The following is a 26,167-nucleotide window of genomic DNA, read 5'->3' on the forward strand; positions in this document are numbered from 1 at the left end:
CAGAGGCTTGGGGGTTATGTGATTGTGATGTCATGATGATGTTTTAATCTCAATTTTTATAAACCCAACCATGGTTATGTGATGGAATGCTCTATGTAATGTTTTTAATTACTAATTGTTATAGTTGAGATTCTTATGTATGAGACACTTGACTTAACCATTTTTGGTTCATCGATCAGTTATCCTTAGTTTATTTTCTAGTCGCCATGATGGGACTAAAATGTTGATTTATGATGTCATGTTGTGACATGTTTTGACGCAACCATTTTGGAGTCTTTGATCGGTATGATTGAGATATATTTTGGTTATTGAGAACCAATCCATAATTTTGATTATCAGTGATACTTCAGTTGCCAATAGAGAGTTGTTGTGATCATGATTTTCTATGGATGCTTGCTCATGGAGATTTGATGCTTTTATGCATATTTGATGAATTTATTATGGATTATCTTTTGTGATTTTGATATTTTATGATTTCATGAGCTTAGGGTAGGTTATCTGCATGTAGTGTTGGGAAGTGGCTTGCAATGGGGGTCGGGGCCCTAAGAGGCTGCCAGGGTAACTCATTGTAAGTTGGTTAAGAAAGTGAAAACATTCATACCTAATACTAACTAAATGAATGTAAAAAGATAAGTGTTTGGTTCTTGCCCATGCCTTGAGTGCTTGTATAGACTAGGATGGGAGTAGAGAGAATGCATGGTTGCGACCTTGCATTCCATTGTATGCCTCATCAGTATGAGAGGATACTAGTGGCCAAATGATGATCAGTATGGACCTGTGGAGTTTAGCTAACTACCAGGGTAACTTGTACATGATATATGCGATGACACTTTCCTACTTGCATAGTAGGTTCCTAGATGTCTTTGTGTGCCTCTAGGAATTAGATGTTGGTTTTGTGATTGGAACCTTTGAGTTAGTATACTTTTAGGATTCCTAGACTTTTAGAGATTTTTTCTATGTTTTTTTGGATAGCCTGTCTGGGACTTGAGATTATCTCCTCATCATGGTGGGAGTGGACCACTTAGGTACCATGCGGTCGGGTGGTAGTGGTTTTCCACTCTTATCATTTGAGATTCATTGAGACATCATGGCTGATGTGTCCTTTGTGATGGTGGATATGTATCCTTTCATTGATGATTAGCATATGTTAGATGATGTTATCTTATGCTTCTACTTGCATGTTAGATTACTTTGTGCATATGATATAGTATATGATAGGAGTGACATTCCTACTATGTTAATATCAATGATCTCTTTAGCAATTTGGAATGTTACACACGGAGGGATGGCTAGGGCTCATGATGGTCTAATGATGCTATTAACGGTTGGGAGGAATCATGCACTTAGTTTATTATGTTTGATCTTTTATGATAGATGTATATATATTCTATGATGATGTATCATGTGTTTCATGTGATTATCTTTACTTTGATGTATCACGGATTAGAATAGGATGATGTACCTTATTCCACATATGTATATTCTTTTAAGTTTTTCATTCCCTATGACATGTATAGTGGATGATTGAGCATTTAGAATGAAATGTATAAACATTGGAATTATCATTATTATTTCATGTGGTTGTTATATGGGATGGATTCAACAATGTTAGTTGATTTAGATGTAATTCAATGTCAAGGGATTGTTAAAGAATGTAACCAGTTGTGTATGTTATGTTTACTTTTAGATGGGCATTGCTATTGCTTCAGTTATTGTGTATAAGTTATATGTGGTATTTACTTTCATATTTAAAAAAAAAAAAAAAAATGCTACCAAACTTTTCAAAATTCTAGGTTAATTCTTTGGATCCCTTGATGGGGCATGACATTTGGTATCAGAGCCCGAGTTCCTACATTGGGAGCTCTGGGTATTTTGGAACAACTAGAATTTGTACTATTAAGTGTATCTTTTTGAACTTGAAACTAGGTGAACTAAAATAGAACCTAAACTGTTACTTGTATATTTTTCACACTTCAACACTTTTTTTCAAAACTGGAAATTTTACTTAAACCTAAACATAGACAAACTGAAATTGAACTTGTTTATTGCAAACATGTGTCTTTTGATTGTAATAGTACTTTGTATTATTGTAGGATGGTATTTGGGACTAGGTCTTTTGTTAGAGTCTGTGGTAGAGGCTGTGGTAGAGGTCGTGGTCATGGTAGAGCTATCAGCATCCATGAGTCTACCCATGAGGGATCTACTCATGAAGAGAGTAGAGGAGAGCACGCTAGTAGGCAGAAGGAAGAGAGTCGTAGAGAGGACCGAGTTGAGTCTGAAGAGGTTGGTTTGAGACAGATGATGCAAACTATTCTTGAACATCTACCTCCTGTTCAAGAACAACCCAAAGCACATCAGACAGAACAAGAGCATAGACCTAGATCTAGGAGTCCACAAAATGATCGTCAGAGGTCCATTGTGTCCACTCAGATGAAAGATCTTTCAAGATCCAAGGTCAAGCCTTTCAATGGGCAAGGTTCTAGTTATGTGGCCGAGAAGTGGCTTATTTCCCTCGACAGGATTTTCTCCATGCAGGACTTCAACAACAATGTTAAGGCAAGATTTGCGATCACTAATTTAGAGAATTTTGGGGCCACTTGGTGGAAAATTGAGGAGAAGAAGCTGGGAATCGATATGAGCAGTGCCACATGTGAACTATTCTTAAAGAATTCCTGTGAATGATTCTTACCAGAGGAATGGAAGTAGCAAAGGGCTGATGAGTTTCATAATATTAGATAGTATACTATGTTAGTGACTAAGTATGAACATAAGTTTTATGAGCTCATGTCTTTTTCCAAATTTAGTAAAAATTCAGCTCAATTGACACAACACTTTATTAGGGGTTTGAACAATCGTATAATTGGGGGTGTTAGGGTATTTGAGCCAAAAACCCTTAAGGATGCAGTAGATCGAGCTATCCTTGTTGAGAAAAGTGTCAACCTTGGTCAAGGAGGTTTTGTAGGAGCACCAGCAGCATCAGGATCTAAAGGCAACTACAATTCAGGTAACAAGAAGTCTTCCTTCTCTAAGGGGAAATAGTATCAGCAGCAGTCTCAGTAGACACAAAAATAGAAGGGATCAAATTCTCAGGCCCAAGGTGGTGGCAAAGGTTCTAATTCCAAGAAAAATAGTAATACTCAATGCAATAAACAAAATCAGCCCAATCAACCAGCTCAGAACATCTAGTCTTTTGTTAGCAGGAACAGTCACCAGTACTCAAATGTACCACCTATGGTAGAGGATCTAGTAGAAATATAGAATTTTTTTCATGTGGTCAAACTGAACATTATGCCGCTCAATGTCCACACTGAGCACCTTAGTTTTTAGGACCTAGGCCTATAGTTTTAGAGCCTATAGTTAGTGATGCAGGTAGAGCTCATGGAGTATTTGCAGTAGTTGATCACCATTAGGCAAATCATCAGGGGATAGTGGTTGAGACCACAAGTGCTATTCAAGGTATATCTCTTTTAGTATTTTTTGATTTAGGAGCTACAGATTCCTTTATTTCCCCATCTATAGTTTCTAAGTGCAATCTGGATGTGATGAAGCAAGATCATGGTTGGCAAGTGGAACTAGCCTCAGGAAGAAGATTATTATGTGCCAAGATGACCAAGGAAATGATGTGAAGATAGTTGGGATACCAAGGCCTATATCTCTATGGATGATTTCTTCTATGCAAATGAAGCAGAGTTTTCGTAAGGGATGTCAAATATTTTTTGTGATGGTAAATGATCTTGATGAGGAAGATCCCGTGAGGAAGACTTTAGATCACCTAATTTTACAGGAGTATGCAGATGTTTTTCTAAGTGAGATTCTAGGCATGCCTCCAAAGAGGGACATTGATTTTAGTATTGATTTGATTCCTGGAGTGGAGCCTATCTCTAAAGCTTTTTATCCTATAACTATACAGGAATTGGGTGAGTTACGTCTTCAGCTAGAGGAACTTCTAGCCAAAGAGAGCATTCGACCTAGTGTATCACCATGGGGAGCTCCAATGCTCTTTTTGAAGAAGAAAGATGATTCTTTGTGCCTTTATATTGACTATAGACAGTTGAATAAGGTGACTATTAAGAATAGGTATCCTCTGCCTAGGATTGATGACTTATTTGATCAGATCAAGGGAGCTATAGTATTCTCCAAGATTGACCTTAAGTCAAGATACCACCACCTTCACATTAAGGAAGCCAACATTCACAAGACCACTTTTCGAACTCGCTATGAGCATTATGAGTTCACAGTGGTACCTTTTGGGTTGACTAATGCTCCATCAGTTTTCATGAGTTTGATGAATGGTGTGTTTCAATCTTATCTGGATAGGTTTTTACTTGTGTTTCTTGATGACATATTGATATATTCTAAGACTCAAAAGGAGCATGAGGAACACTTGCGGTTGGTATTACAGTGTTTGAGAGAGAATCAGCTTTATACCAATGCAACTAAGTGTGAATTCTTCAAATCAGAGATTCAATATTTAGGGCATGTCATTTTAGGTGATGGTGTTTCAGTGGATCTTGCAAAGATTTAGGTGATAATAGATTGGCCTACACTGACTAATGTGTCAAATATTCATAGTTTCATGGGTCTAGCTAGTTATTATCGCAGATTTGTCCAAAACTTCTCTAGGATAGCACGTCCTATCACTTCTCTTTAGAGGAAAGGAAAGAAGTTTATATGGACAAAAAAATGTGAGGAATCATTTCAGAGGCTCAAGGAGCTTTTGACTAGTACACCGATTTTAGCCGTACCTAATCTAGAAGGTGATTTCATGGTGTGTATAGATGCTTCTCTTGAAGGGATTGGGGTAGTGTTGATGCAAAATGGACGGGTGATTGCATATGAATAACACAAGCTCAAGGATCATGAGCTAAATTATCCTACGTATGATCTTGAGTTAGTAGCAGTAGTTCATTCTTTGACAAGGTGGACACATTTCTTGTTGGGGCACAGACTCGAGCTACATAGTGATCATCGCAGCCTTCAGTACATTTTCACCCAACCTAATTTGAATGCTCACTAGAGATGATGGATGGAATTTCTATGCAAGTATGATTTTGAGGTTAAGTACATTCAGGGAAAGGAGAATGTGGTGGTGGATGCTTTGATTCATAGGAGACATGTGGTATCATCTATGACTCTTAGTGTAGATTTGAGGAGTTCGATTCCTCAGGCACTTTCTATAAATTCTTTGTATCAGGAAGTGTGCAGAGAGATGGATTCAAGAAGACCTTTAGAAGGTAGGTTTTTAGGTTACATTCAAGAATCAGATGGTCTTTTGAGACATTTGGGGAGGATTTATGTGCCATTACTGGATGAGCTTTGCACCTTGATTTTAGCATAGGACCATCATACACCTTACTCAGCACATCAAGGTGTCAAGAAGATGCATGCTGATTTGAGATGTTTGTTCTTTTGGTCTGGGATGAAGTGAGATATTTTTGATTTTGTGGCTAGGTTTCTTGAGTGTCAGAGAGTTAAGGGAGAACACTAGCACCTGGTTGGACTTTTGTAGCCAAATCTCATTCCTTCTTGAAAGTGGGATATCATCTGCATGGATTTTATTGTTGGATTACCTATGACTGTTTTTTGTCATGATGTTATCATGGTCACCATTGATTGGTTGACTAAGGTGGCACATTTTTTACCGATCAGGTCTTCCTACACAACAACTTCTGTAGCCAATATCTTCATGTGTGACATTGTGAGATTACATGGCATTCTTAGAAAGATCATTTTTGATAGGGAACCTATATTCACATCCACATTCTGGACATCGTTGCAGCATGAGCTTGGAGTACAATTAAACTTCAGTTCGGCATATCATCCAGAGACTAATTGTTAGACAGAGAGGATGAATCAAGTTTTGGAGGATATGCTAAGGATGTACATGATGGATAGGCAAACACATTGGGAGGACTATCTCTACCTAGTGGAGTTTGCTTACAACAACGAGTATCATAGTTCTATTGGCATGGCACCATTTCAGGCATTATATGGACATCCTTGTTGTACACTATTGAGTTGGGATAGCCTCAAGGATCGCATCCTTTTGGGTCCTAAGATGCTTCATGATATGGAGCAACAAGTAGTGCGTATCCATGAGCACTTGACTATGGCATAGGATAAGCAGAAGAAGTATGCTCATGCTCATAGGACAGATAAGTAGTTTGCTGTAGGTGATAAGGTTTTCTTGAGAGTGCATTTGTGAAAGAGTCCAATCCGATACAGAAAGGGTTCTAAGCTAGCACCTCGCTTTGTGGGACCATTCGAGATTCTTGAGAGGATTGGCCTGGTTGCTTACCGCCTTGCTCTACTACCCAGCCTAGCTCGTATTCATGATGTTTTCCACATTTCAGTACTTCAGCAGTATATTCCTAATATTGTACATGTTCTTGATTGGAATGTGTTGTAGGTAGAGGATGGGCAACTGGCTTTGGAGCTGATTCATATTCTGGAGCAGTGGGAGTTGACCCTCAGGGGTCAAACCATCAAGCAAGTAAGGGTCCAATGGGACCCTACTCATGATTCTTCAACTACATGGGAGGATGCAGCTAGATTATGAGAGTTATATACCTACTTATTTGTAGGCTTCCAGGAGTAAGCCTAATCCTTGGGGGGGTGGATGTAGTGCCTACCCTCGTTCACATCTTTCTGGACATATTGTTGTTGTTATTATCAGACTATGTTAGACTAGTCTTATGTTGATGGATTAGTGGTATTCTTTTGAGACTATCACACATTATGTTATGGATTCAGTTGGTATATGATGAGATCATTTAGACTTTAGATTTCATGTATGCATGATGGTCATTACAATGCTTTCAGTTATTGTTGATGATTAGTTAGATGGTTTATTATCTCATGTAATTTATTATGGATACTTACCCCATACTTGCATGTGTATGGTGTGCATGTTTGCTCATATTGTATGGTGTTTCTGATATGGTTAAGGAAGGGAGTCGTAGTCACCCGCTAGTCGGGATCTACATGATGCACCACTTCCTACCATTGCTTGTTTAGCTTAGCATTATATATATTGGATGTACATGCATGGTTTTTATGCAGGCTGCAGGTACCAGGTATCGACTTTCCTAGATTGTCAGGATGAGCGTACCCTATTATACTATCTCAATGATAAGAGAAGGGAGATAAATTCTCAAGTCCAAATCCCAAACTCTTAAACCAATTGTCCTAGTGAGGTAGGACAAGTATCTGGATATTTTACCCATCGAATGTGTCAGATAACATATTTCGTGATTTTAACCCTTAAGACTGATTTTGTGTGAATTGCTCTATGATGGGTTTTCATATTTTATCTTGGAGGTCTATGGTGAATTTTCTATTAATTAAGTCTTAATAAATAGATTTAACTAATAAATTAATTATTTGAGAAAATTAATATAAAATATCATGATCTTTGATATTTTGATTATAATTAATTAAATGAGAATTAATTGAGGAAAAAGAATCAAATAAAAGAAAATTAGAAATTAAAAAATTAATAATAATTATAAAATAATAATAAAGTAATAAATAAATAATAATAATAAAAGTTATAAAATTAAAATGAAAGTTATAAAAATTTAAATAGAAATTATATAAAAAGTAAATTAGAGTTATAAGCTTGCCTAGGAGTTAACGCACCTTTCTATTTCTAATATGTCAACAACATGGGGGTTAGTGCATCAATTAAGCACATGGTGTCTACAACCTTATGACTCATCTAGAAGGTTGGAAAAGACACATGCTTAGTTGGTGACACCTTCTAGCTATTTCTAGCGACATTCTAGGTGTTTCCTGAGAGCTCTTTATATTTAGGCATTCCTAGAAGTTAGACATAGCATTTGGAGAGCATTTGGAGCATTGGAGGACTCAAGAATATTGGAGAAGCGAGAAGCTTGCTCTGCAGGTTTTCTGAGGAAGAGTGAATTAGCATCAGAATTCGAGTACATTCTTGTGATTTTACTTATACTATTTTTGTACTTCCTATCTTCTTCATGTCTTCCATATGTTTTCTAAGGATTTTCCTATTTTAATTGTATGCATTCTCAGTATTGGTAGCTAAAATTTATTTGAGAATCTTTATATGCATAGATCTGAAGAGAACACGGGGCTAGGGTTTAAATTGTAGCCAAATCCATTAGAAAATTTTATTGGGTGAAATTTGGAGAACAAATATTTTATGGATTTTCTTAAAATTGAAAGCCTCTACATATATATATATATATATATATATATATATATATATATATATATATATATATATATATATATATATATATATATATATATATATATATATATATATATATATATATATATATATATATCTATATGTGTATATATATATCTATATGTGTATATATATATCTATATGTGTATATATATATGTGTGTATATATATATATATAAATTATACATATATACATATATATATATATATGTATATATGTATAACTTATATATATACATATATATATATGTTATGCTTAATAAAACTCTGTGTATATATATATACACATGCATACATATACATATATACATATATATACATACGTATATATAAATATATATATTAGAAAAAAAAATGTTAAATCGCAATCATTGCAATTGAAAAAACTTTTTTTTTTTTTTAAAAATGTAATTATGAATGCATTGAAGTGGGGCGGATGTACTCCCACGCTTCCCCGTACCACCACTATTCATGTCAAAGTTTATTAGCACAGGGTACTCGCGCATCGTAGGGTACCTGCACAGGGGCTTAAATCTTTTAAGTCAAATTTGGGTGGGGCGGGTTTACCCATTTACCTTTTTCTTTTGGTAGCGGATGGAACTGTATGTTCTACGGTGGGTATCCGACTTATCCATTGATGCCTATGTTTGCAGACCCCCCGGTCACATAAAAGGCCGCTGTCAGATATTAAGCGCTGCGATTTTTGTGTTAAGCGCTTGCCTTTAAAATGTCTCCCTACTATGTATAATAAAGTTTTTGGATATTGTTAAAGTTTTAATAATGGTTTTTTATATCATTATATGTGTGTGTGTGTGTGTTAATATTAATAAATATCAATTGTACAATTATATATATTTATGTATGTATGTATTTATATAAATATATATAAATATAAATATATAAGTATATATGTATATATATAATCATAATAAATTAAAAAAAAAAATTTATTACGAGATCTTTTCTTTAATAATAAATTACTTTGTAATATTATGATATGACAATATAGATTTAGTTGATTTGAATTACGAAGAAAGGACGATTATGAAAAAAAGTTGGTAATTTCTTATGTCAAAAATTTGCTATTTAAATTTGATGGGAGTTGTTTTCAAATAATTTTTGTATAAATAAAACATCATTAGAATAGTTGGAAAATTGATTCTAAGGGTGTTAGGGAGAAACTTTTATGTATCAAACAAATACATGGGTTAGGTAAAACATGAAACTTGTCCACTTGATATCTAAATTAGAAAACATAAACTAAAACCTCCACATTTAATTCAAGTATGTAAATTTAGCAAAACCAAAACATGTGTTTGCATTGTGTATTCTTATGCTAATGTTTTGGGTTTTGGGTTGACTAGTGTTGACCAGTTATAGGACATCTACCAGAGGCTTGGTGGTTATATGATTGTGATGTCATGATGATATTTTAATCTTGATTTTTATAAACCCAACCATGGTTATGTGATGGAATGCTCTATGTAATGTTTGTAATTACTAATTGTTATAGTTGAGATTCTTATGTATGAGACACTTAACTATTTTTGGTTCATCGATCAGTTATCCTTGGTTTAATTTCTAGTCGCCATGATGGGACTGAAATGTTGATTTATGATGTCATGTTGTGACATGTTTTGACTCAACCATTTTGGAGTCTTTGATTATTATGATTGAGATATATTTTGGTTATTGAGAATCAATGGATACTTTTGATTATCAGTGATACTTCAGTTGCCAATAGAGAGCTGTTGTGATCATGATTTTATATGGATGCTTGCTCATGGAGATTTGATGCTTTTGTGCATATTTGATGATTTTATTATGGATTATCTTTTGTGATTTTGATATTTTATGATTCCATGAGCTTAGGGTAGGTTATCTGCATGTAGTGGTGGGAAGTGGCTTGCAATGGGGGCCAAGGCCCTAAGAGGCTGCCAGGGTAACTCATTTTAAGTTGGTTAAGAAAGTGAAAACATTCATACCTAATACTAACTAAATGAACCTAAAAAGATAAATGTTTTGTTCTCACCCATGCCTTGAGTGCTGGTACAAACTAGGATGGGAGTAGAGAGAACGCATGGTTGTGACCTTGCATTCCACAGTATGCCTCGTCAGTATGAGAGGATACTAGTGGTTGCATGAGGATTAGTATGGACCTATGGAGTTTAGCTAACTGCCAGGGTAACTTGTACATGATATATGCGATGACACTTTCCCGCTTGCATAGTAGGTTCCTACATGTCTTTGTGTGCCTCTGGGAATTAGATGTCAATTTTTTTATTGGAACCTTTGAGTTAGTATACTTTTAGGATTCCTAGACTTTTAGAGATTTATGCTATGTGTTTTTGGATAGCCTATTTGGGACTTGAGATTATCTCCTCAGCACAGTGGGAGTGGACCACTTAAGTACCACGTGGTTTGGTGGTAGTGTTTTTCCACTCTTATCATTTGATATTCATTGAGACATCCTGGCTGATGCATCCTTCGTGATGGTGGATATGTATCCTTTCATTGATGATTAGCATATGTTAGATGATGTTATCTTATGGTTCTATTTTCATGTTAGATTACTTTATGCATATGATATAGTATATGATAGGAGTGACATTCCTACTATGTTAATACTGATGATCTCTTCAGTGATTTGAAATGTTACGCATGGAGGGATGGCTAGGCCCCATGATGGTCTAATGATGTTATTAACGATTGGGAGGAACTGTGCACTTAGTTTATTATGTTTGATCTTTTATGATAGATGTATATATCTTCTATGATGATGTATGATGTGTTTCATGTGATTATCTTTACTTTGATGTATCATGGATTAGAATAGGATGATGTACCTTATTCCACCTATGTATATTCTTTTAAGCTTTTTATACCTTGTGACATGTACAGTGGATGACTGAGCATTTGGAATGAAATGTATAAACATTGGACTTATCATTATTATTTCGTGTGGTTGTTATATTTGATGGATTCAATAATGTTAGTTGATTTAGATGTAATTCAATGTTAAGGGATCCTTAAAGAATGTAACCAGTTGTGTATGTTATGTTTATTTTTAGATGGACATTACTATTGCTTCTATTATTGTGTATAAGTTATATGTGGTATTTACTTTCATATTTTTAAAAAGAAATTCTACCAAACTTAGCAAAATTCTAGGTTAATTCTTTGGATCCCTTGACGGGGCATTACAAATTATGAAGTGGGTGCTATTATTTGACTGCAACAGGCTGACAAGATTAGCTATGGATTGTAATAATACAAAAAAAAAACTTCCAAGATTATTTGTGGGCTATATTATCGCCATTGAAGTTGATGGCCTGGATGAGTTTGACATGAATGAGTCTAGTAACATTTTAGATAGTTTATTTGCCATTTCATTTGAATAATCTATGTGTTTCTTGTGTATACCATTCATTCTATTATGGATGTTCTTTGTTTTTTATGATTGTGTGTAGTCAATGTCTTTTGTTCTTTCTCTAGTTATTCAAAAAAAAATTCTCAAGTCTTTATTTTGATTTGATTTTTCCATTTTTGTTGTGTAAGCATGCACATTGGTTTGTTTGTTCACATTCTTTCTCATTTTATTTTTCTAAGTTACATATTGTGGGGGAGGATAGGAAGAGGCAAAAAATGGAAAAGGTAGAACAAACGAGTGAAAAATGCTCTTCTCTATAATTCTTCATAGAAAACAAAGAGTTCATAATCATTGTTTACAAATATTCTCAACTCAAGCTATAGTCTTCATTTACAATTGAAGACACCCACTAATTCAGTGTATTTTTTGATCATAGAGTTGGATGCAAATTAAAAATAATCCCTCACTTGGTGAGCTTTTAAATAAATTGAAGTGTCTTTTATTCTTTAAATCACATCGTAAAGTAGGAAGACTTGCTGAATTTTCACATTCCATATTGTACCCCTCTCTGTTATTGCAACTAATCAAGCCATTATTGTAAAAGAAAGTGATCATGTTGGAGATGCAATTTAAAGCTTAAAGCTTGAATTTACTTTGATGTGATTGCTTCTATGATCATATATAGCTTCTTTAGATGTGTGACATATTTTTGTGATAGCTAAAATAATGTTTGAATTACCTATATTCTCACGCATTGATTTGGATTTCATGTGCATTTTCTATGAAGCACAAATCTGTATCACACAACTCAATGGGGTTGAGATTCTCCCAAGATGCTCTCTATACCAATAATTTTATTGCCCTTAATTTAAAAAAAGATTTGTGTGGTTCCCATATTTCTCACATGGATTCAAGAAAGGGAGATTCATTATCAAGTTCTATTAATGAATAGCTAACATATAAGGATATTGGATTTTTTGGGAAATTATACTTCTTTGTAGGTTGAGTAGTTTGTTGACCCCATATGAAATACAATTGCCATGCCCTTCTGGATGTCTGGCATGTTAATACATGACCTACTCTGTAGTCATTTTTGGTGTAGCACAGTATTGTTTATTGGCTTTAAATTTTTTTAGGGAACTGGCAAAGCATCTATAATGTAAGCTAAAGTATTAGTTGACTCATCTCTTCTACAATAGCAAACTAATTGATCGACTAAATGGCAGAGAATAGGAAGAGGCTCAAAGAGCAAGTGAAAAAACAAGCAAGGACAAAATGTCTTCCAGGCAATTCTTCATCAACAAGAAAGAGTTCATAGTTGTTTGTTGTAAACCCAGTCAATTGAAATCTGCATGCTAAGCTTTGTGAAGAACTTCCATTTTAGATTAAAATTATTTGTTCTTTGTGATTTTCTTCCTCTTAATAGAAACTTCTTGATCCCCTCACCTTTTCTCCTTAGTCACCATTGTCATCCCTAATTTCATTTTTTGTAAGTAGTTGAACAATATTCACTATAAGTATAAACCCACTTCCATAACCTCATGTCATAAACTTTAAACCAAAAACTGCAATTCTATCACACTTACCCCTATTCCTTGGCAATTGAAGGCACCCACGAATCCTAAATATCAAGAGGTCAAAGATGTGAAAACCAAGATTTTTTCTATAATAAATAACTTGATTTTATGCTAATGGATGATATGTTACAACCTTTCAAAATAGCCTTGAGACCACATTATATCAAATAGTTTTATACACGTAAGTACTATTATTGTATACCCTTGGAGCTGTCAGCCTTACTTTTTTTGTGGTTTGAATTATGATGATAGAGGTGGGGTATGACATGTTTTATTTTAACAATAATTTAATGCTTTAATTTAATTAATAAATTGTCATCTAATATTTATTTTTGTATCCTTGCAATGTAGGGCTGCTGATAGAATACTCCACATTCCAATTATCAATTTTCTCCTAACCTTGCAATTTTCAAACTCGATTTCAATCTTCTCAGGAATGAATAAATTTATTTGTTAACTCATATCTATTTTTTTATGAAAATTTAGGCTTACAGTTCACTTTTCTTCTTTTAATCCATTTGGATTGGCTAACAATTAGTCTCAAATACATCATATGATGTAGGACTCAACAGGTGCTTATTTAACTGACGAGTTCATTTAACTGAGCCTAAGAAGAAGAATTGGAAGTTACCTATAATCTACTTGCTAGATCACAAGTAACTACTTTGGGGCAATGAGTAGATCACATAATTAACCAAGTGTTTGAATTATATGTTATCAGGTAATGAGTTGATTATCTCTTGTTCAGATTTAATAAAGGACCTAATTTGTGTTCTATTCTTTTTATTTTGTCATGTTCTTTTCCTTTTGCTCTATCCTATCAATATTCCTTTTGTCCATTCATGTCAATTTTTTAAACTAGTGTTTGGTTTATTTTAATTTTTCATTATCTATGTGTACAACATGCATGTTGGTCCTTTGTTTTATTTCACCTTTTCATCTTTATTTGTTGTATGCTTTTTTGTTTTTTTTTTGGGTGGAGGAAAGGTGAGGGGTGTGTGTTTTGAGTTACATTCTTGTAGTAGAGAAAATGGAAAGGTGGACAAAAGGAAGAGATAGAGAAATAGGTGGCAAAATCTTCTTCCAGGTAATTCTTCATTATTGCTTATTGCTTTTAAATTGTCAAATTTCATGCACATATCGTTATGTATTAGAATTCAGTTTATATCGATGCTCAAAGCATTATGTGAAGTTTGGTTTCAAGTTTCAACATTGGCATTTTAAATCATTTGATCTATTAATTATTTTATATTTGGTAATTTGTTCTTGTCCATTTATATCGGGAAATATTGGAACATATAGGCAGTTGTGCCTCAGATAGTATTTTGAAATGATGTTGCAACATTGATACTTGCACCTATGTTCACTGTAACATTGTAGTCTAATGTTTGGGTGATTAAATTCTAGATATATATTTTTGTTGGTTCTAAAAAATGGAACAAGTATGAATCCTACAAATTTTTAACATGTAGAACACATTTAATAATGCAACCTTTAAAAGGAATATTATGTAGATCGATGGCTCATACTTAAGCATGTTTTCTTTATAAATTTTTCATTCCTCAAACACACACATAACATGATGTGTCAATTCACAAATCTTAATGACATATATCTTTACAAATAAAATAGTTATTTATAATAGTCTAAATACTATTAACTTTAACTTGGAACAAGATCACATATGATGAAACATACAAATTGTGAATGTGGAAAGTGGTGAAAGATTGAGAGTTGGGGAGGATAAGACCTTCCTTGTTGCTATAGTCAAGAAGAATATGCAGATTTGAATTCACTAATCAAAAATCAATTATTAGCTCACGTAAGGGTGTTGTAAACAACATTCAGGTACTAAGTCAGCCCTATTTTTTTTTTCTTGTGACTGCATTTGTAATGATTATTGGAGCTTTTCTTAATGTTATAAGATCCTTGTGAGTTATAGATGAATCAATGTCCTAAATGGAAAAAGTCCTAAATTTGAATCCTATAAAGTTATTACCTATAGAACACAATTAGTAATGGAAACCTTTAGAAGGAAGATTTGTAGATTGATTACAACATACATCGGCATGTTTTCTTTTCAAATTTCTCATTCCTCAAACATGTACATGACATGATTTAATATTTATTGATTTACAAATCTGAATAGCATATCTTTACAAATAAAGTATTTTTTTATAATGGTCTAAACATTATTAATTATAACTTGGAAGAAGATCCCCAATGATGAAAGAGGCACATTGCGATTGTGGAAAGTGATGAAAGATAGAGAGTTGGGAGGGATAAGACCTACCATGTTGGTTACAGTCAAGAAGAATATGAAGACTTGAATTCACTAATTAGAAATAAATTATTAGTTCACATAAGGGTGTTATAAATAGCATTCAAGTAATAAATCAACCATGATTTGTTTTTCTTGTGACTGCATTTGTAATGATTATTAAAATTTTGGTTAATGTTTTAAGTCCCTTTATCCTAAATCACTAGTATCATCTTTATGATACTTACATTGCTACTTGCTAGTCATTTTCTTCTCTTTCCTCTATTTTAATTATTATTTGTTTTAATATTATACTAGATTGCCAATAAGCTAACATACAAGTGTATTGGGGGATTTCTAAACATCTACTATGTCACCTCAATAGTTCATCGATCTCAGTGGACATTCTCCCATAAAACCCAACTAGGTTTCTAGTAAGTGTTTATGTGCCTTGCTTTGTAGTTTATTTACTTTCAAATTTTGACAGGATGTGCAACTCATCTACAAGAGTAAGCTAGAATAACAAATTTAAAAATAATAAAAAATTGTATAGTTTAATGAAATGTGGAGTTAGTTTACCATTGAAATTTAATAATTTTGGATTCTTTATTATGGGAGCCATGGTAGGTTTTTTGAGTTATTCATTTTCATAAATTTGAAACGGGATACATAGATATGATTTTGCTTGATAGATCACAAGTAATTGCTTTGAGGCAAAGATTAGACTAAATAAGAAACCAAGTTTTTGAATTTTGTGCTATCAGGAAATGAGTTAATCATCTTCAGTTGAAATTTAGTAGAGAACTTAATATAGTTATGTTCTTTTTGTATTATCCTATTTGGTTAATATACTTTTTTATTTTTCTTTTTTCTTTCTCTATTCTTTCTGCTCTTGCTTGTCAATAATATTTTTGTCCATTCTTCACAATTTTTTTGAGTGTTCATTTTATTTTGAAATTTGATTTTCTTTGTTTATAGCATGGAGACAGGTCCTTTTGTTTAGTTTTGACTTCTCATATTTATTTTTTCTATGTTTTCTTTAGGTTGTGTCCCATGTGTGTGTGTGTGTGTTTCTATTACATTATTTTAGTAGACTAGAAGATGAGGAGGATAAAAGGAAGAGGCAAAGCCACAATGCACAAAATCTTCTTCCAAGTGATTCTTATTAATACTTTTAAATTCGAGAGTGAACTCTTTTTTTTTAAACAATAATCGCATATACTCATTTCTTATACTAATTATTCTATATTGGAACAACATTTCCATACATTATCTCAAGTAGTATTTTGAAAATGATGCACTAGCTTTGGTACATGCATTGAGATTCACTATGACAATGTATTCTGATCTTTGAGTAACTAAATTCTTGATATATTGAAATTTGCCTCATGGATTCAAGAAAAGGAGACTTGACATTGATTTCTATTGATGAATGGATAACATACAAGGATATTGGACTCGAAACTTATACTTGTTTGCAGGCTTAGTAGTTTATTGACCTCAGAAAGCATACAATTGCAATGCCCTCTTGGATCTCTAGTATGTTTGTACATGCCCTGCTTTACAATCTTTTTGGATGAAGTAGTGTGGTATTTTTAATTATCTATCAATTTTTTTATGTAAGCTATAAATCATCTACAATAATTAGGTAAAGCATAAGCTAGTTGATCTCATCTAGAATAGTAAGCTAACTAATTAGCTAAGTGGTAGTGCATATGAAGAGGCAAAAAAAGGAAGTGGCAAAGCAATTGATAGAAGAATGTTCTTCTAGGTACTTCTTCTTTAATAAGAAAGAGCTCATTATTATTTTTTTAGTTGAGTCAATTCAAATTTGTTGAGTACCTAGCTCATGATGGGTTTCTAATTTAGGCATGAGATGTAGGACTTAGCAAGAGTTCATTGAACTAATCTAGAGAAGAAGAGATTGAAAGTTTTTTATAACATATTCTCTAGACCAAAAATAACCACTCTTAGGCAATGAGTAGACCAAAAAATTAACAAGTGCTTGAATTCTATGTTTTCACACTATGACTTGATCATCTGTAGTTCAATTTAATGGAGGATTTAATTCTATTTAGTTCTATTCTTTTCCATTCTTTCAACTCTTGCTTGTCAATAATTTCATTGTCCATTCTTCTCAAATTTTTTTTGTGTTTGTTTTATTTAGAAATTTCATTTTCCTTTCTTATAGTGTGGATGTTGGTCCTTTTATTTGGTTTTGATTTTTCATCTTTATTTATTCTTTTTTTTAAATGTGTGTGTGTGTGTGTGTGTGTGTGTTGCATTCTTTTAGTAGAGTAAAGAGGAGGTTTCATAGTGCAAAAAATCTTCTACCAGGTGATTCTTATTAATACTTTTAAATTCTAGAATGAATTATTTTTTTATTTTTTCAAGATTCGCATAAACTCATTTGTTCTATTAATTATTCTATGATTGAACAATGTAGGTAGACATTCCCTTAACTAGGATTCTAAAAATGATGCACCAGCTTTGCTACATGCACCCATGTTCACTGTGACATTGTAGTTTGATATTTGAGTGACTAAATTCTTGATATATTGACTTTTTCCACTTGGACTCAACAAAAGGAGATTCAACACTAATTTCTATTCAATAGATAACATACAAGGATATTGGAGATTTTGAAACTTTTACTTCTTTATAAGCTTAGTAGTTGTTGATGATGGTGAGCATACAACTACAATGTCCTTTGGGATCTCTGATATGTTTGTAAATGCCCTACTCTACATTCTTCTTGGTTTGTATAGTGTGGTATTTTATTATCTTTCAATTTTTTTACAAAAGCTACAAATCATCTATAGTAGTAAGATAAAGTATAAGCTAGCTAATATCATCTAGAATAGTAAGTTAACTAATTAGCTAAGTGGTAGTGCATATGAAGAGGCAAAAAAAACAAATGACAAAGCAACTAAGAGCAAAATATTATTCTTGGTACTTCTTTTTCAACAAGAAAGAGCTCATTTTTTTTTTTGTGAGTCCAATCAATTGAAATCTATTGAGTAACTAAATCATGATGTGTTTCTAATGTAGGCATGTGATGCAAGACTGCACAAGAATTCATTGAGCCAATCTGGAGAAGAACAGATGGAAAGTTCCTTATAACCTCTTTAGTAGATCACAAATAACTACTCTTAGGCAATGAGTAGACCACATAACTAACCAAGTGTTTGAATTTTGTGTTTTCAAGAAATGACTTGATCATTTGGAGTTCAATTTAATGGAGAAATTAATTCTATTATGTTCTATCCTTTTTCATTCTTCCTTGTTTTTCTTGTCAACAATATCTTTTTCCATTCTTTGCAATTTATTTATGAGTTTTTATTTTGAAATGTCATTTTCTTTGTGTATAGTGTGTACGTTGGTCCTTTTGTTCAGTTTTAAATTTTTCATCTTTACTTGTTCTATGTATTTTTTGGGTGTGTTTGGGGTGTGTGTGTCTGTGTTACATTCTTTTGGTAGAGTGAAGAGGAGGTGGATAAAAGGAAGAGGCAGATCAATAGTGGACAAAATCTTCTTCCAGATGATTCTATTAATGATTTTAAATTCTAGAATGAATTCTTATATTCATTTTTTTCAATATTGGTATATATGTATTTGTTCTGTTAATTATTCTATATTGGAACAACATAGGTAGACATTCCCTCAACTAGGATTTTGAAAATGGTGCACCAACTACGATACATGCACCCATATTCACTATGACATTGTATTATGATATTTGAGTGATTCTATTCTTGATATATTGATTTTTTCCACATGGATTCAACAAAAGGAGATTTGACATTGATTTCTATTTAATAGATAACATATAGGGATATTGGAGTGTTTGGAACTTCTACTTCTTTGTAGGCTCTATAATTTGTTGCCCTCAAAGAGCATACAACTGTAATGCCCTTCTAGATCTCAAGTATTTTTGTAAATGGTGTGCTCTATAATGTTTTTGGTTGATATACTGTGGTATTTTTAATTAGCTTTCTATTTTTTTATAGAAGTTACAAATTATCAACAATAGTAAGGTAAAGTATAAGCTAGCCGATATCATCTAGAATAGTAATCTAACTAATTAGCTAAGTGGCAGTACATATGAAAATGCAAAAAAAGGAAGTGGAAAAGCAACCAAGAGAAAAATATTCTTCTAGGTACTTCTTTAAAAAAAATGAGCTCATTATTTTTTGTTGTGAGTCTAGCCAATTTTAATCTTTTGAGTAACTAACTCATGATGAGTTTCTAATGTAGGCATGTGATGCGAGACCCCAAAAAACTTCATTTGAATAATTTGGAGAAGAAGAGATGGAAAGTTCATTATAACTTGTTTAGTAGATCACAAACAATTGCTATTGGGCAATGAGTAGACCACATAACTAACCAAGTTTTTGAATTCTTTGTTTTCGTGCAATGACATGAACATCTACAACTCAATTTAATGGAGAACTTAATTTTGATCTATTTTATCCTTTTTCATTCTTTCTAATGTTTCTTGTCAATAATATTTTTGTCCATTGTTTGCAATTTTTTTGAGTGCTCATTTTATTTTGAAATTTGACTTTTTTTGTTTATAGTGTGCACGTGGGTCCTTTTGTTTAGTTTTGATTTCTCATCTTTACTTGTTCTATGTTTTTTTTGGGTTGTGTCTGATGTGTTTGTCTATGTGTGTGTGTTACATTCTTTTAGTAGACTAGAGGAGGAGGTGGCTAAAAGGTAGAAGTAAAGCAACAATGCACAAAATCTTCTTCCAATTAATTCTTATTAATGCTTTTAAATTCTAGAATGATTTTTTTTTTCAACATTAGCATAAACTCATTTGTTTTGTTAATTATTCTATATTGGAACAACACTGGCATATATCCCCTCAAGTAGGATTTTGAAAATGATGCACCAGCTTTGGTACACTCATCAAGATTCACTATGACATTGTAGTTTGATCTTTGAGTGACTAAATTATTGATATATTGATCTTTGCCACATGGATTCAAGAAAAGGAGACTCGACATTGATTTCTATTTATGAATAGATAACATACAAGGATATTGGACTTGGAACTTCTACTTCTTTCACTTAGTAGTTTATTGACCTCAGAGAGCATACAATTGCAATGTCCTTTTGGATCTCTGGTATGTTTGTACATACCTTGCTCTATAGTCTTTTTGGTTAAAGTAGCATAGTATTTTTTTAGCTTTCAATTTTTTTATGTAAGCTACAAATTATCTACAATAGTTAAGTAAAGCATAAGCTAGCTAATATCATCTAGAATAGTAAGCTAAATGATTAACTAAGTGGCAGCACATATGAAGAGGCAAAAAAAGGAAGTGGCAAAGAAATTGAGAGAAAAATGATCTTCTAGGCACTTCAATAAGAAAGCGATCATTATTTGTTTGCAAGTCCAATCAATTCAAATTTGTTGAGTAACTGACTCATGATGAGTTTCTAATGCAAGCATGAGATGTGAGACCCAACAAGAGTTAACTAAACTAATCTAGAGAAGAAGAGATGGAAAGTTTCTTATAATTTTTTCTCTAGACCACAAATAACTACTCTTAGGCAATGTGTACACCACATAATTAACAATGTATTTGACTTTTGTGTTTTTAGGTTATGTCTTGATCATCTATTGTTTAATTTAATGGAGGATTTAATTATGTTCAGTTCTTTCCTTTTCCATTCTTTCTGGTTTTGTTTGTCAATAATTTTTTTGTCCATTCTTCACAATTTTTTAAAAATTTGATTGTTTTATTTTTAAATTTCCTTTTCTTTGTGTATAGCTTCCACATTGCTCCTTTTGTTCAGTTTTGATTTTATCTCTATTTTTTCTATAAAAAAATTGGTGTTTGTATATGTGTGTTTGTGTGTGTTACATTCTTTTAGTAGAGTGAAGAGGAGGTAGATAAAAGGAAGAGGTAGAGTCATAGTGCAAAAAATCTTCTTCCAAGTGATTCTTAGTAATGCTTTTAAATTCTAGAATGAATTGTTATCTATTTTTTCAATATTGGCATATGCTCATTTGTTATGTTAATTATTTTATTTTGGAACAACACAGGTAGACATTCCCTCAACTAGGACTTTGAAAATGATGTACCAACTTTGGTACAATCACCCATACACATTACGACATTGTAGTTTTTTCTTTGAGTGACCAAATTCTTTATATATTGATTTTTTCCACATAGATTCAATAAAAGGAGATTTGATATTGATTTCTATTGAATAGATAACATACAAGGATATTGGAGTTTTTTGAATTTTTACTTCTTTGCAGGCTCAATAATTGTTGATGATAGAGAGCATACAACTACAATCTCTTTCTGGATCTGTGCTATGTTTGCAAATGCCCCACTTGTTGGCTACAATTGTTTAATTGAGTGTTGTCTTTGATGTTACACAAATGTCATATTAGTCATCAGAAAAAGTCTACCGAGCTCAGTTGGTCAACAAAGCAAAAGATAGAGTCTACCGAGCTCAATTGGTTAGCAAGAAAAAAGATAAAGTCTACCAAGCTCAGAAGGTTAGCAAATAAGGCTTACAGTGGCTACCAAGCATTCTTAGCCTTTACCTTATGCAATAGTTGTTACCAAGCTTTCAAGGTTAGCAAAGGAAATTTAGTTCTTACCGAGTTAACTTGGTAGCCAAAGGATTTTGTAGATTTTGCAGTGTTGACCAAGTTAAGATGGTTAACTCAAGAAATTATTTTTGGAAACAATGTTTACCAAGTAAGGTCGGCTAGTGAAGGATTTCATTGTTTTGTGAAATAAAATTTATTTGTTCAATATAATACATGTAGCTGACTGATGTATGGTTTATTGGTAAATGTAACTTGTGGATGAGCCAACTTGATAATTTGAACGGTATATATAAGAGGTACAGTTGTGAATTCTAAGTGTGGAAATGAATTTGACGTGATATGAATGTGAAGAAGGGCTGATTACTATGGAAGAAAATTTTGAAGAATGATCAGAGATCATTGAGGAGATCGAGGAGGATCTAATGGTGCAAAATAGAGATCGGTATTTAGCAAATTCAGTTGCATCCTATTCAGGTTAATTCATTGTTACTTTTTAATCATTGTGGAAGTGATTTCAAATCTCTTAATAGAGTTGGTTTAACAACCATTTTTCTAAATCCTCTAACAAGGTGAAAATTTAGTTGAATTGTTCTAAAGACCTCTACTAAGGCCACTCTTAATAGGGTGATTAAATCCTCTAATAGGGTCACACCTAACAGTGTGTATTATAACCTTTAACAGGGTTGGCTCCTAATAGGGCTCACTTCAAAAGAGTGAAAATTGGTAGCTATTTACTTGGTAGTTTTTTCCATATTGGTTTCCATGTTAAATTTGGTGTCTCTTGTGATCATGTTACTTATTATTGCATACTTGCTAATAATTATAATGCATAAAAATTAGTAACAAGTTAATCAAACAAGTTATACAATTTTGTGACGTGATTATCGAGTGATAACAGTAACTAGTTATTTAAGAAATCTATGGGATCAAGATTTTTTTTGAAGTAACTGATTCACCCCCCCTCTTAGTTACTTCATCTATAATTCTAACAATTGGCATCAAAGCTTTTTGTGCTTTTAGGAAAAGATTTCAAAGATCTAAGCTAAAGATCAGGATGTCTTACAAGAGGGAAATTCCAAGACTTAACAAGGATAACTTCTTAGGATGACAAGGATTGATGAGACTTCATCTAGCTTCTATTGGTGATTCAGGGCTAAAGTACCTTGATGAAAAATATGTTGAACTTTCTAGTACATTGTTTGTCAATGATATTTCTTAAAAGAAGACTCACAACAACATGATGATAGATATTGCTTCTACCGTAAGATATGAAGAATTTGATGATATCAAAGATTGCAAAACTACTTTTGAAATGTGAAACAAGTTGAAAGAGATTTATCGAAGTGATGAAAATGTAAGAAGAGCCAAGGTAAAAAGTTTGAGAGGACAATTTGATCAAATGAGGATGAGAGAGGATGAAAACATTGCAAAATATGTTGAAAGAGTTAAAGCATGTACTAGTGTAATTAAAGAATCTGGAGGAAGGAGGAAACATTTATAAGTAAATTTCTTAGAACTCTACTTCCTATTTATGCAATGAAAGTTTCTACAATTCAAGAAAGAAGATGTGAAGAAAATCACAAGATAAATTTAGAAGCCATAGTTGGAAGATTGACTGCATTTGAGCTAGATAACTATGGCAATTATGTTCTAGATGCTAAGAACATTGAATCAGTATTTGAAGCCAAGATTTCACTCAAGGAGAAAGGCAAGAAGACAAAGGATCCTCAGTTAGATAGTGATGAAGAATCAAAACATAGTTCAAACAATGATCTTGAGGTGGTTGAAGCTTTGCTAGCAAGGAAATATTCAAGAGGCAAAGGGAAATACAAAGGTAAGGTACCTCTAATCTATTTTTCTTGTGAAAAAATTGGACATATTGCTGCTAGGTGCCCAAATAAGCAGAATAAGGATGAGAAGAAAAGTCACAAGTGAAATAGCAAGAAGAACTTCAAATCATTCAAAGATAAAGGTAAGAAAACATGTTTCATGGCTAAAGATTCTAATGATTCTAATGATGAAGAAGAAGATGAAATTTTTTACATTGCTATAAAGGATGAATCTGATAATGATGAGGAAATGACACTTATTTCTCATGTGAGAAAAAATGATACATGGATTATAGATAGTGGTTGCTCTTATCACATGACTAGTGATAAAACTAAGTTTGAACATTTTGAAGACTATGGTGGTGGCAGTGTAAGATTTGGTAACAATGAACCTTATTGTATAAAAGGAAAAGGAAGAATCTCTCTAACCAAATAACTTTTATGTAATAATGCATATTGGATAGAAGGGCTAAAACACAATCTGTTGAGTGTGGCACAACTACTCAATAATGGATTCAAAGTGGAATTCATGCAATGAAAATAAAGACTTCTAGATGGAAAAGGAAAGTTGATTGGATCCAACACTCAAACAAAAGGTAACTTATTTTATCTTAATCTTGGTGAATGTTCATATTTTATTGCTCAAGTTGAAGAAAGTTGGTTATGGCATAAGAGGTTATGTCACGTGAACTATAATAACTAAGTAAAAATAATTAAATTTAGGAAAGTTAGAGCCATTCCTAACATAAAGAAACCTGAGGTTGGTCTATGCAAGAATTGTCAAATTAGCAAGATGGGAAAGATTAGATTTAAAAGAAAGAACTATTAGTCTATAGAAATTTTAGAAATTGTGCATATTGATTTATGTGGACCTATTGGCATTGAAAGCTATACTGGTGAAAAGAATTTCATTCTTTTTGTTGATGAGTACTCAAGAATGATGACTATCATGTACCTAAGAGAGAAATCAGAAGCATTTGAAAAGTTCAAATGGTATTTGACCAGAGTAGAAAAAGAAATAGGCAAAAGACTAAAATGTTTAAGGTCAGATAAAGGAGGTGAATTCATTTCACATGAGTTCAATAAATTTTGCATTGAAAGGGGAATCGAAAGATAGGTTTCAACACCTAGAACCCCTGAACAAAATGGAATAGGTAAAAGAAGGAATAGATCTATCATGGACTATGCAAGAACCTTAATGATTGAAAAGAGCATTGCTATCAAATACTGGAAGGAAGCTATTAGCATTGTAGTACATACCTTGAACTGAGTACAACTGAAGAAGGACTCATTCAAAACCCCTTATGAGTTATGGTATGGCTACAAAGAAAATGTAAGTTACCTAAAGGTATTTGGAAGCAAATGTTACATTTTGGAAGAATCAAGAAAAGGTAAATTTGATGTGAAGGGTGATGAAAGAATATTTTTGGGATATTCTTGCAAAAGTAAAGCATATATCTGTTTGAATTTGTCTACTCATAAAGTCATAGAAAGTGCGCATTTGAAGGTTGATGAGTTTGTAGAAAGAACTAAAAAAAAAAGCAAAAGAGAACCAAAAGATTACATGAGATTTGTTTACATTGAATCTGATACAGTACCAAATGCACCTGTCAATTAGGAATCTTCAACTCTCACATTTTTAGTAATCGAGTTAGAGGAAGTTCAAACTGAACCAATACCTACCGAGCTGCAAGAACTCAAATTGCAAATAGAAGCTACTAAATAAGTAGCTAGCGAGCCTGAGCAACCAGAACTTGAAGCTGAAATGCAAGAGGTTGAAAATGCAAAGTGTTCAAAAGGCAAGGAACCTACATTAGCCAAGTACGTTAGTAGGCATCATGCTCTAGATCAGATCATGGCTCAGATAAATTTGAAGGAACAATGACAAGAAGTAAGTTGAAAAGAACTTGTTTACTTGCTGATTTTGAACCTAGAAATGTCAAAGATGCATTAGAAAATAAAATTTGGATTGAAGCTATGAATGAAGAGATAGAACAGATAGAGAAAAACAAAACATGGACTCTTCTACCTAGGCCTAAAGACAAAAATGTGATTGGAACTAAGTGGGTATTCAGAAACAAGTTAAATTAAGATGGTAAAGTGTCAAGGAACAAAGCTAGACTGGTATGCAAAGGATGCTCTCAAGAAGAAGGTGTAGACTATGGAGAGACTTTTGCTCCTGTTGCAAGATTGGAAGGTGTCAGAACCTTACTTGCATATGCTGCATTAAAAGGATTCAAAGTTTATTAGATGGATGTCAAGTTAGCATTTCTCAATAGCATATTGGATGAAAATATTTACATTGAATAGCTTGAAGGTTTTGT

This window comes from Cupressus sempervirens, chromosome 4, assembly GCF_028749045.1.
Source record: "Cupressus sempervirens isolate cs-2001-9-10 chromosome 4, ASM2874904v1, whole genome shotgun sequence".
Lineage (NCBI taxonomy): Eukaryota > Viridiplantae > Streptophyta > Pinopsida > Cupressales > Cupressaceae > Cupressus > Cupressus sempervirens.